At 44.7% G+C, this 15,902-nt stretch overlaps 1 protein-coding gene across 1 annotated transcript in view; it reads left to right on the top strand.

Moving 5' to 3' along the window:
- Nucleotides 1–3,913: 3,913 nt before the first annotated feature.
- The window catches only part of Zbtb38 (zinc finger and BTB domain containing 38), a 75,117-nt gene continuing 63,128 nt past the window's right edge, over nucleotides 3,914–15,902 (top strand). Inside the window, exons 1-2 of the mRNA XM_023712934.1 lie at nucleotides 3,914–4,384; nucleotides 5,427–5,506. The gene's annotated coding sequence lies outside the window, so the exon portion shown is untranslated. The remainder of the gene's footprint in view (nucleotides 4,385–5,426; nucleotides 5,507–15,902) is intronic.

Here is a 15,902-nt window from a genome sequence, read left to right as displayed (position 1 = left end):
TTTGTGTCCCCTTTTTTGTTTAGTCCTGTCAGAGATGGGTATTCTAGTGGCATCTAAATACTATAGGTACTTGAATTCAGCAAAACAATCAAGGGAGATATAAAAATGACCAATAAGTTCATAAAAAGATGCTCATTATTGACCAGGGAGATGGCTCAGTGGAATAAGCACTTCCCTGGCAAGCGCAAGGGCCTGAGTTCAATCCCAGTTCTGCTAGAAAAAAAAAAAAATGATGCTCATTATCATTAGTTATTAGATAAATGCAGTTCCAAACGCAGTGAGACACCATGACTCAGCTCCTAGGATGGCTATAATCAAAAAAGACAGACGATAACAGTAGTGGAGAGGACATTACTGGTGGGAATGTGAAGCCAGGAGGCCCTTTGCCTGTCTGACAGCTCCTCACGATGCTGCATGTAGAGTTATAGCATCACTCAGCATCCTACTTTTTGGTGTCTGCCTAAGAGACAGGAAGGCACAGTCTGCAAAGCAGCTTGTATGTGGATGCTCAAAGCAACATTACGCTCCATAGCACAACATGAAAACAATTCAAGGGCTGGTGAGATGGCTCAGTGGTCTACAGCACCTATTTAGAACAAGCTTAGCCAAGCACAGGGACCGCGGTTCAATCCCCCAGCACCACATGCCAGCCAGCCCCGCCTCCAGGTGGGCTGAGCTGGCCACACACACACACACACACACACACACACACACACACATAAATAAAATAAAATAAAATAAAATAAAAAAACAAAAAGAAAACAATTCAAGTGTTCATCAACTCACAGGAACACAGAAAGAAAGCACTGAAACGTTCTCCAACATGGATAAACACTAATGCATTATGCTAAGAAAAAGAAGCCAGATGTGTTTGCATGAAATGTTCAGAAGAGGCAGATTCATAGGGTTGGAAGGTAGGTTAGTGGTTGTGTCAGCCTGGACAGAAGACCAAGTGATGGCTAAGGGGTACCATGTTTCTCTGGGGCAGGATGACAAAAATATTGTAAAATTAGAGTTTTGGGTCATGAAATTCTATCAATACACTGAAAGAGAATTATATACTTTAACGGGTGAGTTTTATGATTTGTAAACTATAAGTTCTTTTTTAAAAATACTGAATGAGATGAGAGAAACTGGACACAAGTATAGATAAGTTTTCCAAAGAATTCCTTGAACCCTTAAAAGTTTCTAAGAAAACTAACACTATACAGTTGCATTTGTTGCAGCAAGGAGGCAGAAGCTCCAGAAGGGGTACAGGAGGGGTGTCACTATTGTTTCTCTGCATCTCTAAGGCCCCACTATCAGCCCGTTTCCCAGACTTTCTCCTCACTGTTCATATCACCCCTTGTGTGTACTGTGCAAAAGTCTGCCTCTTGCTTAAACTCCCTGATAATTTCTGCTTTTATCCCCTTTTTCTATTCCTGTTACCCTGGTGCCACAAGGCTGGAAAGTAATTGGCCTCTCTTTGTATTATTAGAGAAATAAATTCCCTGGTATGTGAAGCAAGCAAGGCCACCAAGCCTCCGGGGAAACAGAGCAGGGAGGTGCCCAGAGGCATTTTCTGTGGAGAGGGAAGAAAAGAATAAACAAGTCTTCTGCCAAAAATGCCTGGAACTTAAAGCACTTTCCTCAGCCCAAGGTCATTCGCTGCGTAGACGGGACAGAAAACCTGGGAGTTGCTGTTGCTCCCTCAATGAAAAGCAGGTGGCTTCTTCTCTTCTGACATTCACCTCTGCTAATTCCACCTGCCAAGGGAGTCAGGTCCCACGAACAAGTGTCATTCCTCAGAGTGGCAACTGGCAGGCTCTCAGGAACAAGATAACTGCACGGTGTCCTAAGCAGTGAAGGAAAGCTGTGAGGTGGTTCCTGAGGAGTGTAGCCCTCACCACCAGCACTAAGGAGCTGGAAATCCCTGGCTTTTGTCTTCCTCTTGGCTTTTTCTTTGTTTAATATATTTGGTACAGGGTCTCACTACACAGCTCGGACTCACAGTGATCCTCCTGTTTCAGCCTCCCCAGTACTGGGATTACAGGCGTCCACCACCAGCCCAGGCTCTGGGGCCAGCTCAGCATGCCCACAGGCAAAGCTGGCGCAGCTTGTGGCACTGGGGATCGAACCCTGCTCCCCGTGCTTGCCTAAGCAGGCACTTAGTCCGCTGAGCTATCTCACCAGCCCTTTGTCTTCTTGGAATGAAACACTCACCTTAGAGCATCATAGAAAAATACAAGCCACAGAATTATAAGCACCATAGGAAAGAGTACCTCCGAGGCCATCTTCATCCTGGGCCCCCGTCACCCCACAGTCAGATGTTCTCTTTTGGCCACATTCTCTGCCTTTGTTTGAGTGTAGCCATTGCCAAGATGCTCACTCAGACCCAGAGAGGTGGCCATCACGGGCTGGGCAGTGCTAGGAGTACAGTGACTCATGTTGTCAGGTCTTAACATACTCCCTGTCCCTTCCCGCGCTCTTCACACCCTGAAACCACACAGTCTTTCCCCTCATTCTGTGCCTCAGAGTTTTTGAAAGGGTTGTCATGTCTTTCTTCCCTTCAGTCTTCTTAAAGTCAGGCTTAGCTCTTTACCCCACGTGTATGCACAAGGCTAACAAACACCAGTCTGGCCTCCGCTCTCTCTGAGGTATCCTGTCTCTGCCAGCAGGGGCTGGGAGACATCTGACAGAGCTGCTTGGCTTTGTTGTTTGCTTTCAACTTCTCATTCTCCTCTTGGACCTGAAGACATGCCCACTCCCCCAGCCCCTCAGGGTGACCACCTACTTGCCAAACCTCAGACCTGGTGCTGGCCCCCATGAAGGCAGGCAGACTGCCTAGCGTACACAGAACATCCCTGACTGTTCATGCTTTCCTGGGTCAAAGTTGGTTTCAAGTCCCATCTCTATTTGTGTTTGCCCTGTCTTGGGCAGGTTGTTCATTACTCCCTTCGTTCACTCCATTCACCCAATGTAGTAGTTAAGCGTATAGGATTTAGATTTAGACCCTGCTTTCTTACTCAATAAACGGACTTGATCAGAAAGCCAAAAAAAAAAAAAAAAAAGAGTATAGGATTTAGGGGCTGGGGATATAGCTCAGTGACATAAGCACCTGCCTGGTAAACACAGGGTCCTAAATTCAATCCCCAGTACAAAAAAAAAAAAAAAGAAAGAAAGAAAAGAAAAAGAAAGAAAGAAAGAAAGAATAAAAGAAAAAGAGTAGAGAATGTAAAATTAGATGATCCAGGTTCTGCCAGGGTCTGTGAGAATTTTGAAAAAATATATTAACCTCTCTGAGCAATACTTTCCATACAGGATTGGAAATTGTAGCTTTGTCATAATACTGCCGATAAATGAAATCATCCTCACAAAGCACTCAACATACAGACTTAAACATTCATGGAAAGCAACATACTCCCTCTGCTGTTTTGTTTTTAAATTATCATTCTTTCATCATGTGTTTACTAAGCTTCGTGCCAGGCACTGAAATACGAATATCACTCTTATAGGGTTGCATCCTCCTAAATCTAGGAAGAGCTAGTTCACACTGGCTCCCAGAGAACAGGGGGCTGGGTCCTGTAGCCCCAGCACAGGACAGAAAGGAGTAGACAGAGAGTACCGGATGCTGGCCAGGGATGGTAACAAGAGTGCTGTCCACCTTCCCCATCACTTTAGCTACCCCTGTCACTTCCCGGGTAAGCTGAGAACCATAGTGACATGGTAACAGAGCTAAAGTGGGAGGTCCCCAGGGAAAAACCCTCTTCTTCACTCCCCTTCTGCTGTCTTTGACAGAGAGCGGCCAGGCCTGTGCTCTGTAGGAGGGTGATGTCCTTTGGGGAGGCCTTGTTCAATCTGTCTGGACTGTTCCGGAAGTAGGAAGGGAGGCAGGGGGTGGGGAGGTGACAGGAATGTTCTCCTGGCCTGCTGTTCGGTGCTGCGAGTGTGCCGAGAGGAGGGCCTCTGGACATCAAAGGTTCCTTTTGTCCCCTTCAGAGTGGCAGGGCAGCCCGGCTGCTGGCGATGACTCAGGCCTGGCCCTGACGTCACCCACGCCGGGCCACTGGCCTCCCTCTGCAGCCAGGAAACCGGCTGGGGAGTGGCACTCGCAGCTGCAGCGAATCTCAAAATAAGGAGGCCACAGCCTTTCTCCTCCTTTCCAACTCCTCACAGCACACCTTTCTTTCTTTTTCTTCTTCTTTTTATCTGTTTTAAAGCCTCGTGGAAGGTTTTGCCTGTAGATCAACTTTGCAATGTGGGAAGTCAGAATGAGTGACATCATCAGAAAAATATGTGGAGCTGATCTCGACAAAGAGTGAAGAACCCAGAGCTAGAAAGCGGCCCTAACGCCTGAGCCCAGAGAGTTGGCAGCATCTGGGCTTCAGAGGAGCAGCTCGACCGCGTAAGTGAAGGCCCAATCCTGGGCTCCCTCACGCCTCACTCGGTGCTCTTCACCGTGGGCGCCATCTTGTTCCCTGACACCTGAGGCCTGAGAGGCCGCAGCCTCGGGGGGAGTGGGGAGTGCTTGGGAGATCCAGGAATCCAGCCTGAAAGGAAACTGAGCTCTCTCTTCTCCGCAGAACCAGAGAAGAACACACACACACACACACGCACACACGCACGCGCGCGCGCGCACACACACACACACAACACCACGGTACTCAGGCTGCAACTCTGACAGAAAATGGCCTATTGGTACCTTTCCCTGTCAACCCTCTTGTTTTGTTTTTTCTGTCTTTTCCCACCCCTGTGTTTCGGACTGCCAGAATGTTTGCACAGAGTTCTGGACAGTTTGCTTTCTGGATCTGTATCAAGTGATCAGATATAAAAATAAATCCTGTTCTAGGCAAATACATACCCTGTGCTGTCAAGTGGTAGTTTCACATTTAATCTGGTAGAAGAAGGAATCCTTGTTAAGAAAACATCTATAATCCTTTTGCCTTAACAGGGCAGGTTTCTGGTCATGCTGGTATATGCGCCTTCATTATGTCATCACTGAACGGAGAAGTTATTTTCCTTCTTACTTGTGGCATTGCATCTGGGGTGATGTTAAACACAAAGATACACTATAATATGTTTGTTTTTAACTTAGTCTAAAACTCCTAGGCCTTTGCGTAGCCTATAATTTACAACTTGTGGAAGTTCTTACACAAGAGCTTTGAATTACCACACACACAAAATAGCAGTACATAGGAAATGAAGAACACATAGAAAAATCATACCCTGATTTTTGTAGCTTCTAAATTCATCCCCTGAATCAGCATCTACACTTTGTACAAATTATTTAACGAGTACTGATTCAATAGTAAAAGATTGGGGTATTTTTTTAAATAAGTACATATTACTGGGAAATAGTAGACAATTCCTTCACGAACTAACACCCTTTTCACTATCATATTCTAATATGTTTTGCATGCCTTTATTTCACTTTTTTGTTTTAATAGATCAGATTGCCTTGAAGTGAGGCTCCACCATGAGACTGTTCTTCTGACTACAAGATCTCAGCGCTGTGATCGCTGATTTGGTGAGTGTTTGTGGGCCCTAACGGCTACTTAAATTTAAGTCTACTAATTCTAAGTTTTTGTTTTAAAGTAAGATTTTAAAAAAAGGGAAAGGGGCACAGAGGCTTCTGCAAAAAACAGTAACAGATGAGTCAAAGAGGATAAGTATTATGGTAGACTAATTGCTATTGCAGACCCCAAAATGTCCAAGGACTCAAACACAGTAGTGGTTTATTTCTTGCTCTTATGATAGTACAGGTCACTGGGCCCTATCTCTTCAGAACATTCATTCAGATTCAGGGGTGGGGAGTGGCTCAGTGGGGGAATGTTTGCATAGTGCACACGAGGTCCTGGGTTGTGTCTTCATCACGCAAAACAAAACCAACTCAGATGTGTAAGTTCAGAGTCTCTACCTTCCACAGCATTGGTTTTCGAAGTTACCTGGCAATATCTTCGTCCTCGGTGGAAGAAAACAGTGTGGAAAAGTGCACATGGGATATTTTGCGGGCCGAGACTAGAAGTGGTACACATCCCTTCTTTTCACAATCTGTTGGGTAAAACATGACCACAAGTAACCACGGAGGTGTATGGAGAGTATAGGCGCGGATGGGGTGATGCTTCCGATGACAAAGCGGTGAGCTTCCACAGAAGAGGTAATACATTCTGCCACCACATATGAACAGACTTGGAGATGAGCAAGGATAAAGATGTTTAAAGGAACTGTGGGAGAAACAGAAATTTGTCAGATACTCCCTAAAATGACATTCCTTAAATGACCATGTAGGCAAGAAGCCATGGCGATTTCTCAAAATGCGTGTGGCCATTCTTACCCTAAGACTTCAAGTACCACCATGCTGCAAGTGGCCAGGGAAGCAGGAAGGACGTTCTTACCTTTATTTTTCATTCCATCATCCTCTCCCTAGCCTGTACCTAAACACACTTGTTGGGATTGCCCGGTGGAATTCTGTTCCTCCAACTACAAGCGTGGTAATCTAGAAGAAAGCTCATGATTTCCTTGGATCATCGACCTCTCTGTGCCTTTTAGGAGACTTTCCTTCCATCTTTGCTCTGGATCTTTGAACATTTAATCACCAGGGAAAAATCCTGAACCAAGGAGAGAACTTCAAACCAAGATATTCAAGAAATACTTAAAAGTAAACTTTAAAGCCAGGCACAGTGGTAAGCACCTATGATCCCAGCCCTCAGGAGACTTGAGGAGGAGGATGGTTTAGAGTTCAAGGCCAGCCTGAACTGCATAGCAAGACCGTGTCTCAAGGGAAAAAAAAAAGACCTTAAAAAGCTCACACCAGAGATATTAATGATACTGCAGAGGATTTCATATGTAATTCATTTTCTCTTTAGGAAAATTTCCAAATATTTACTGAAATAATGAGAGGTAAATTTGTAAGTCCTATTTAGAGAACACTTAACTCATTTTATATTTATGTAGACTTCTGCACATTGCCTATCTTGGTGCAATTCTCCCTTCGCTGGTAAATTCCAGAAACTATATGGTGGGTGCCTTTTGATGCCCCTAATTTAAAGGCCTCCAATAAAAACAGAGTAGAATCTTTGAGCAGCCTGGTACCTACCTCCCTAGCTGTGCTGCTGATATCTGGCTAAGCACTGTGGTTTCTGATTAAATGTTGCCACTGGGCTTAACATTTCTGCACTCGCATCCACACCCTGAAGAGAATGTATTGTCCATTGTATGGGAGGCAGTTACTGGCCAACTTGACAGCCTCTCAGACTTCTGGTGACAGAGCCTGATGCAAAGCCTTCTCTCCTACTACCTCTGTCCAACCTCTGTTCAAGTCCCACAGCAGGAATGGACAGAAGAAGAGAGAGATGGAATCACAAGTTGATTTTTTGCAAAAATACTTCTACCTCTAAAAAATCCATTTTCCAGCTGTATTGGGGAATTAAATTATCTACTAAACCAGAAGCTGGATGGGCTGGTGGATTAAGCTAAAGATGAAACCAGGCTGACTAGGGGAAACAGCACCTGCAGAAAGAAGGTAGCCAAAGGAGTAAGACCAGAACAAGTACCAGGTTTCAAAAGCTGGAGCCAAATGGGGATGATCTGTTGCTGGAAGTCCCAGGCTAAGCGCATTGCCCGGAAGGCCACAGTCAAGGAGGAAGGATGTCGGGGTCTGCTCTTTTGGGAAACTGGCTATCACCACTTCTTAGATTCACAGCCATCTGGTGTGACTCATGAATGCACACAATTTGCTGGAATTAACATATGAGTGGTGTTAGGAGTGGGGTGGGGGTCGACCTCTGCATTTCTAATTTCTATCTGCATAGTACTCAGAGAGGGGTGTGTGCTCACCAAAGTGAATAACCAGAATTTCACTACAGTCAACACTTAGCTCTGAAATAATGCTTTTTTAATTGTGTCCTTTAGTAGGATAGAGGTAGGACAGTACTGTATCATACCTCTGTGAATGTAAAAATATCTTAAACCGGTTTTAAGATGTGTAATGGTGACTGTGATATACAAAGCTGTTTTTAATGATGTTATTCTAGAATGTTTTCTTTCCAGACAATGATTAAGAAGCTAATAATAATAATAATAATGATAATGATAATGATAGTGCCAGGTACCACACCATAAGAAAACAAACCAAAACGAAACAAACAAAATACCACCACTTAGTGTTTAAAAGAAAGCCACAGATCTCGGGACCACTTGTCAGTCCTCACAGACAAGAGCAGCAAAACAGGATCGTGTACAGATAACACATTTTATAAATACTTCTATTTGACTTTTAGAAAAGAAAGCATCAAGGTAGATTGATGGAGAGTTTCTTGTACTTGCTTCACCTTCATTTCTATTATATTGTTTTCTCAGTTTTCATTCCCCGGGAGTTATATAATCCAACTTTGAGAGCCTAGTCTTCACAGAGCTTGAGTCATCTGAAGAGCTTGGTGGCCGTAGCCCACACACAGCAGACACCAATGCACACAGCAGCATCACAGAGCAGAGCACAGGCCATTTGTCACTTACACCCCAGAGGTTTCCTAGTTGTCAGGGCACAGAAATGCTAGCTAGTACCCTTCCCCTGAGTCTGGGTTATAAATGTTCTGTTACTCCCTTCGGAGGATTTTGCAATAAGCCCATGTCATATTCACCAAAGCTAAGAATTCACAGGAATAAAGCTTTGTAATTTCTCACACTGAAATCCCCTAATTTTGTGTCAAGAACCAAGTTGGAAAACACCGCCTCAGGCTTTTGTTTTTACTTCAAGAAGCCTTTGGTTTTCACCAGAACTTTGAAGTTTTTTTCTGTCTTCAAAATGGTGTTTTTAAAGAATGGAAGGTTCAGACTCTGTCAGTAAGGTCCTACATGCAAAATGGCCTAGGCCACTTAGAAAACTACCTGAGAATCTGTTGATACAAATAATTACCATAATTATGGTCAGTGTTTGTCTTTCAGCTTTGATCCCACTATAAAGTATCAGTGTTTTGAAAAAAAGAAATACTTTTTGTCTTTCTAAATTGACTTTTCATCTGGGATCTGTAGCACTGCCACTTCTAACCACCTAAATGAAGATTTTGATGCCATTCAGAAAGATTTGACTCTAGGCCTAGCTTCTAGGCTTCTGATCTCGTTCAGAGAAGTGTTTTAGCTGGGAGTCACTGAATTATTCATGGGAGAATGATGAGTCATCTTTCTGCCAAACAATGATTGGTAGCATTTGAAGGGGGCTCCTAGGGCACTGAGACAGGGCAGTGTGGAAACACTCAATAGAACACCCATCCGTGTCCCAAAACCTACAGTCTAGTGTCCTAAAATGTCACAGGGAGGTAGCATCTGATGAAAGTGACTTGCTCACTCACCTAAATTTCTTGGCATCAACTATATCAAGGTATCATACAAAAGAAATAGCTTAAGATTTATCCTGGAGACAGGAGTCCATCTGTGTTTTCTGCCAGCAGCTGGGCCATTGCAGGGCTGGGATGTTTTGTTTTGGTTTCGTGTTTTTTGGGTTTTTTTTAAAGGCAGAATCTCACTAGGATCTTACTATGTAGTTTGACTAACCTCAGACTCACTACGTAGCCCAGGCTGGCCTCAAATTCACAGTAATCCTCCTTCCTGGTCTTAGTTTTTAAGGGACATCTCTTCCTTGTTGTTTTCTATGTAAGTGAGGCAATCTTTTTTCCTTCCTTCCTTCCCTCCTTCCTTCTTTCCTTTGTTTCTTTCTTCTTTTCCTTTTGTGGCACTGAGGATTGAATCCAAAGCCTTTGCACTTAGTTACCTCCTTAGCCATTTTTTGTTTTTATTTTGAGGCAAGATCTCACCAAGAGACCCTATCAAATACATAATAAAAGAAAAAAACATTGCTGCATATCAACCATTGCATGCTACCTGGTCATCTCATAATGTTGTCTTGGGTGGCTCCTGTGCACTTAGTGTAATGTAACCTATGCTAGCTGGGTGTGGTGCCACACTCCTATAATCTCAGTATTCTGGGGGACTGAGGCAAGAAGATCCCAAATTCAAGCTTAGCCAGGGCAAATAAAAAACTTAGTGCAGTGGCAGGGGTTTGATCCTTGGCATACTGTGCCAGCCCCACCCCCAAGTCGTGCTGAGATGGCAATTGAGACTGGGCATGGTGGAGTGCCCCTCTAATCCCAGCACTTGGGAGGCTGAACACAGGCAGATCACTACAAATCCAATCTATGTAATGAGACCCTGTACTAAAACACAAATTAAAAAAAAAAAAAATTTAAGAGTCCCTATTTTTTTCTTTAGTGATATTAAGGAAATGGGAATGCTACTTATTGGCAGAAGTCATTTATTAAATCTTTTTTGTGAACAAAAAATTACTTTGTTAGAACTTTGTTACTATAAGTTGGAAGTCATCTTTAAGATAAAAAAAAGAAAAAAGATCAATCCTTAAATTGAAAAAGAAAAAAAAAAGATCTCACCAAGTTGCCCAGGCTGGGCTTGAATTTGTGATCCTCCTGCATTTACATCTCAGAGTTCTGGGATTATAGGCATGCCCACCAGACCTGGCTTTTTTTTCTTTTAAAACTTACTGAGATAGGGCTGATAAGATAGCTCAATGGTCTAAAGCGCCTGCTTAGGTAAGCTTAGGCAAAATGCAGAGACCATGGTTCGATTCCCCTGGCACCACACACCAGCCAATCCTGCCCCCAGGGTGGGCTGAGCCAGCCACAAAAAAAAAAAAAAACTTACTGAGATAATATTTACATGATTGTCTGCCATCCCCCAACACTATGGTTTTGGGGAGGTTGTTTGTTTATTTGAGACAGGGTCTTCCTATGTAGTGTGGACTGGCCTTGAACTCATAGTGATCCTCCTGCCTCAGCCTCCTGAATGCTGGAATTACAGGCCTGCACTACCACACCTGGCCAAAAACAATCTTTAATGGCTAAGTTTCTATTCCACGGACATATCTTCATTTATCCACTCTTTTTTTGATGGGCATTTTGATTGTCTTTAGTGTCCAACTATAATAGAATTGTAAATGTTCTTGTAGCTGGATCTTTGCAAACATCTGAAGGAAAATCCTAGAACTTAGAACACATGGTCAAGTTATCTTTTTTTACATTTCCTAAGGCAAACACTAATCAGAAGGAAAGGAAATCCTGAGCCAGTCTATTGTCTTGGTCGGTTTTTTCACTGATGTTGCTATAAGAAAATACCTAAAGCAGGGAACTTGGTACAGAAAAAAAGATTTATTAGCTCACAGTGCTGAAAGTTCAAAAGTGTGCCAACATCCACGTGACTCTTGTGGGACCCTCAGGATAATCTGCATCACAGCAACAAGGACACAAGGGTGCAGGAGTGAGAAGCAGTTCACAAAAAATAGTGTTTGGGGGAGGGGCCGGGCTCTCCTGTAACAACCATTCCCACAGAAGTTAATCCCATCCCACGCAGCCTGTCTGAATCCCTTCTGAGGGTGGCGCCCCATGACCTAATTCCCTTCTGCTGGGCACAGCCTCTTAAAGGTTCCTCAGCCTCAGTAAGCCTCCCGCCCAAGAACCTTTAGTGGACAAACTAGATCCAACCCATAGAATGTATCCAAATGAGAATTTAACTTAAAGCCCCTTTGTGGCTCTTGAATTTTAGATTTTTCTGTTGGGATAGTACATTAAAAAAAAAAAATGCTAGCTAGGGCATCAGGAGCCTTTGTTATAAATATGAGATTGCTGAAGCCAGCCAGCATGCTTCATTTACTGCCTGGTGATCACCCAGAGATTTAGTGACAGAGTTAGCTAACAAAAGGAACCAACAAAAAGACAAACTCCTAAAGCAACCAGGGAACTGTTATCGGACTTCCGCTAGGCAGGGCCACGTTGCAGAATGTGTGTGTGTGCAGCAAAGGCCATGCAAGGGGCCAGGATCACGCAGTGTGACCAGATCAATGTGTGCCCTGAGCCGGGAGCTGGCGGCACTGGAGCTCAATGCAGGAGGACAGGCAGCAGTCCAGAGAGCAGCCGCAAGGTCCATCCACCCGAGCTGAGCAGGTGGGGCCAGTGTCAGAACCAAGACCACGGAGTAGGGACTGGCAAAGCCAGACTGGAATGCATAAGTGAACCTCATGTATGAAGGCCGGTACATTTAAAAATAAGACCAAGAAAAAGCTACCAGTGAGCTGTGGAGGCTTCACAGGTGCCTCTGTGTGTGTGTGTGTGTGTGTGTGTGTGTGTGTGTGTGTGTGTGTGAGAGAGAGAGAGAGAGAGAGAGAGAGAGAGAGAGAGAGAGAGAGAGACTGGGCAGGGGCCGGGGGTTCGATTCCCAGGCCTGCCATGCTGCAATGAGATGGCAATTGAGACTGGGCATGGTAGCGTGTGCCTGTAATCCCAGCACTTGGGAGGCTATAAACAGGTGGATCACTATGAGTCTGATCTAGTACTGAGACCCTGAACACCTTGTAGACCCTTTCCTAAAATAAGAGAGAGAAAGAGAGAGAGAGAGAGAGAAAGAGAGAGAGAGAGAGAGAGAGAGAGAGACTGAGGATTGAACCCAACACTTTCACACCAGCCTTTTTACTTTTTTTGAGATAAAGTCTCAGTAAACTGCTCAATAGGGACTCAGTCTGGTGACCTTCCTGCATCAGCCTCCCTTAGTGCTGAGATTACAGCTATGCACTGCCACAAGTCCTGACCTTTTTAAACCTGAAAAGCCTTGTGGCTGGGCTTCCTTCTGGCGGGAAAGCAGTAAGAGCCCAAGGCCAGAGAACACAAACTGAAAATGGAAATCTAGAAAACAATAGGAGCAGAAAACCTAGTGAGCAAACAACCAATTCTTAAAACTCCTCACCTTTCCAGACAAAGTTTAACTCTCCCTCCTGCCTGGGTAACACGGCAGAAGCCACCAGGCCCCACCTATAGACACCTACAGTATCTGTCTGTCTGTGCTTCTGCTTGCTCCCTGCTCGGCTGCTGGAAGGCCACTTCGCACCATCATCGCAGGTTCTGTCTCTTCAGACTGCAGGGCTCCCTATGGTGCCCAGTTCACAGCCCAGTTCTATAAGCTGCCTCCATGACACAGTCCACGGCAGTTTTCTGAGGTGATAGTTGGTGAAGCACTAGAACCAGGACCCAGCAAGCACCTCAACTACACCGGTTCTCCTCCACGCTTAGGTAGCAGGAAACTTGCCTGAGCTTCGCCAGCTCTGTGCTCACCTGTGTGATCTCCTCGCTGCTCCCACACAGACGGCTACTGTTCTCATTCTTAGCCTCATGGCCCAAGCTTGCAGATCCAGGGTCCTGATGAACATAGATCTTGGCCACCTCTGGAGTGTCCCTTGAATCAGTTACAACTGATGACAGTAACCTTTCCGGGATGGCTGGGACAGTTCTAGTCATCACTGTATTTGCCCTATTCGAGGCCCATGTCCCTGTTGTCCTGTACAACTTCTATGGCTGGGGCACCTTCTAAAGCTCTGATTATTCCTAAGACTTGGATCTCTGGGCCAGGAGAGGTATACAATGGTGACAGCAGTGCCTCCAGCGGGAGACAGAAACAAGTTGCATGGCATCCAGCCAAGGCACTCAGATCCTGCTGGAAAACCTTGGAGAGTCACAGAGCAGGAAGTTCAAGGGCAAACTGTGTTCAGAGGGTCTTACAGTTTGATAAGTGCCACTGGTGGTTCCACCCTTCCCTGTCTATGCTGACTCCATGTCCCATCTCCCCTCACACTGCACAATGTCTACTTTTGGAACAAAAGTCTTTATATAATCCCTGACCAGAGCAGCCAGAAAGCCCTGGGCTAGACAAATTCTGTCCCTCCCTGTGGTTTCATGTTATCTCCCAACCCCACAGAAGTGTGTGCCACTACTACCAAGTCTGCCTGCTTAGCCAACAGGCATTGCCTCAGAGGCTTAGTGTCCTCAGTTGGTGACGACCACCTACAACTAACTGGGCAAACCTGAAGGTTCACCCCATACCAAGAGAAAGTACCCCATTTCCTATCATCTGAATGCCAGAGCCCCAACCACCCTCTAGACAGCTAACAGGCAGGCAAGATGAAACAGGGAGAGATACCTGGGTCACCCTCCCCAGAACCTGAAGCCCACCTTTACTGCCATCTTGACTGTGAACCATCAAAAGGAGACCACTACTTATCTATTAAAGTGGCTAAGGGCCAGGGAGATTTCTCAGTGGAATAAGTGCTTCCCCAGCAAGTGCAAGGGCCTGAGTTCAATCTCTGGTTCTGCAAAAATAAATAAATAAAGTGGCTAAAATTAAAAATATGAATGTTACTAAATGTTGGCAAGAATGTTAAAAAAATAACCTACATCTCTCATTCACTGCTCATGGGGACATAAAATGGTACAGCCACTCTTTAAACAGTGTGACAGTTTCTTACAAAGTCACACTTGCTCTTACCATACTGTCCAGCAATCCTGCTCAGAGGTATTTATACAGATTCATGTTCACATAATAACCTGTACACAAATGCTCACTACAGCGTTGCTTGTAACACCTAAAAACTGATGTTAGGACCTAGCCAAAGGTCCTTCAGTGAGAGAATGCACAACAAGCTTTGGTCGTGCCCACACCTGGAATACAAACTGGGAGGAATCACAGTGGCATTATATTGGGCAAGAGAAAGTCAGTTCCAAAGGGCTCCTACTGTAGAAGAGGTTTTCAAAGTGACCAAAATACAGTGATGGAGAACAGTTTGGTGATTGGCAAGGGGCAGGGGCAGGAGCAGGGGCAGGGGAGGGGTGGGACCTTAAAGGGGTGTTACAGGAATTTGTCCTCTGAAATAGTTTTGTCTTCTCACTTTGCTCGTGTATCTCCAATTTGTTGATGTAAAAACATTTCATAGAACTGTGGAGACCACACAGAGTTCCTGTGAAGAAACTTGAGTTCATAATTGTACATAATGTCCACTGCTTGGGTTAAGCAGTGAACTAAGTTTTAAGACAGCTTGAGGAAAACTGGATCAAGGATATACTTTCCTTATCATACTATTTTTGCAACTCTTATGAATCTATTCTATAAAAATATTACTAAAACCATTTCAAAAGTTTTGAAAAACATTTTTTTAAAATAAATAGGGTGAGGCTGGAGAGATGGCTCAGTGGTCTAAAGCACCTACTTGGAACAAGCTTGGCAAAGCACAGGGACTGAGGTTCAATCCCCCAGCACCACATGCCAGCCAGCCCCGCCCCCTGATGGGCTGAGCTGGCCACACACACACACACACACACACACACAATGTAATAAATAAATAAATAAATAAATAAATTTTTAAAAATAGGGGGTTTTTTTTGTTTTTTTTTTTTAATGAAGAGTGTTCCCCACTGCCAGGGAAGCAACTCCTCCTGTTTACTTTGCTGCCTTCTAATTTGTGGTTAGGCTTCTACAGCATCCTGGTGACTTTAGCCTCAGCCTCTGCTGTTCCAAAACAGCTCTCCCCTTAGGGAATGACAGCTCAGGCGTTGCAGCTGAGCACAAATGTGCTCCCTCTCTCCTCCTGCAACTGTAACTTCAAAGCAAGGTAAAAACCGTGAGATCTAAGAAATGGTCTCACAGTGAAAATCGAGGACAAATCGTCTTCCTTGCCCCTGCACAGTAATTTCATTTCTGGAAGGGCTCTTTGTCTGCTCTGCTCTTCAGACAGATTATTCTCTTCACCTTTGCCAGATGGACCCGCCTTTAATGGAGGGAGATTAACCCTTCTTTGCCCCCTTTCAATCTCCTTCATTGGAAGCCTTTCTTTTAACAGCACTGCTGTCTCTGGGCTGTGAGCCCCACAGCTGAACGCTACAGAGATGGCGGCTGCCTTGCTTGGAGGCATTTGCGCCTCTGTCAACCACCTTTCTACCAGACTTGACCCTGGATATTTGGTTTTGATGTTTATCATGAACGACCTGGGTTTGCAGTATGGAATTGTACAAGGCCTCCGGCATATTAGCCAAGGGAGACCC

This window comes from Octodon degus, unplaced genomic scaffold (genome assembly GCF_000260255.1).
Source record: "Octodon degus isolate 3935 unplaced genomic scaffold, OctDeg1.0 scaffold00028, whole genome shotgun sequence".
Taxonomy (NCBI): domain Eukaryota; kingdom Metazoa; phylum Chordata; class Mammalia; order Rodentia; family Octodontidae; genus Octodon; species Octodon degus.
Note: the sequence above shows the minus strand (reverse complement) of the source record. Positions and strands in the feature narration are given on the sequence as shown.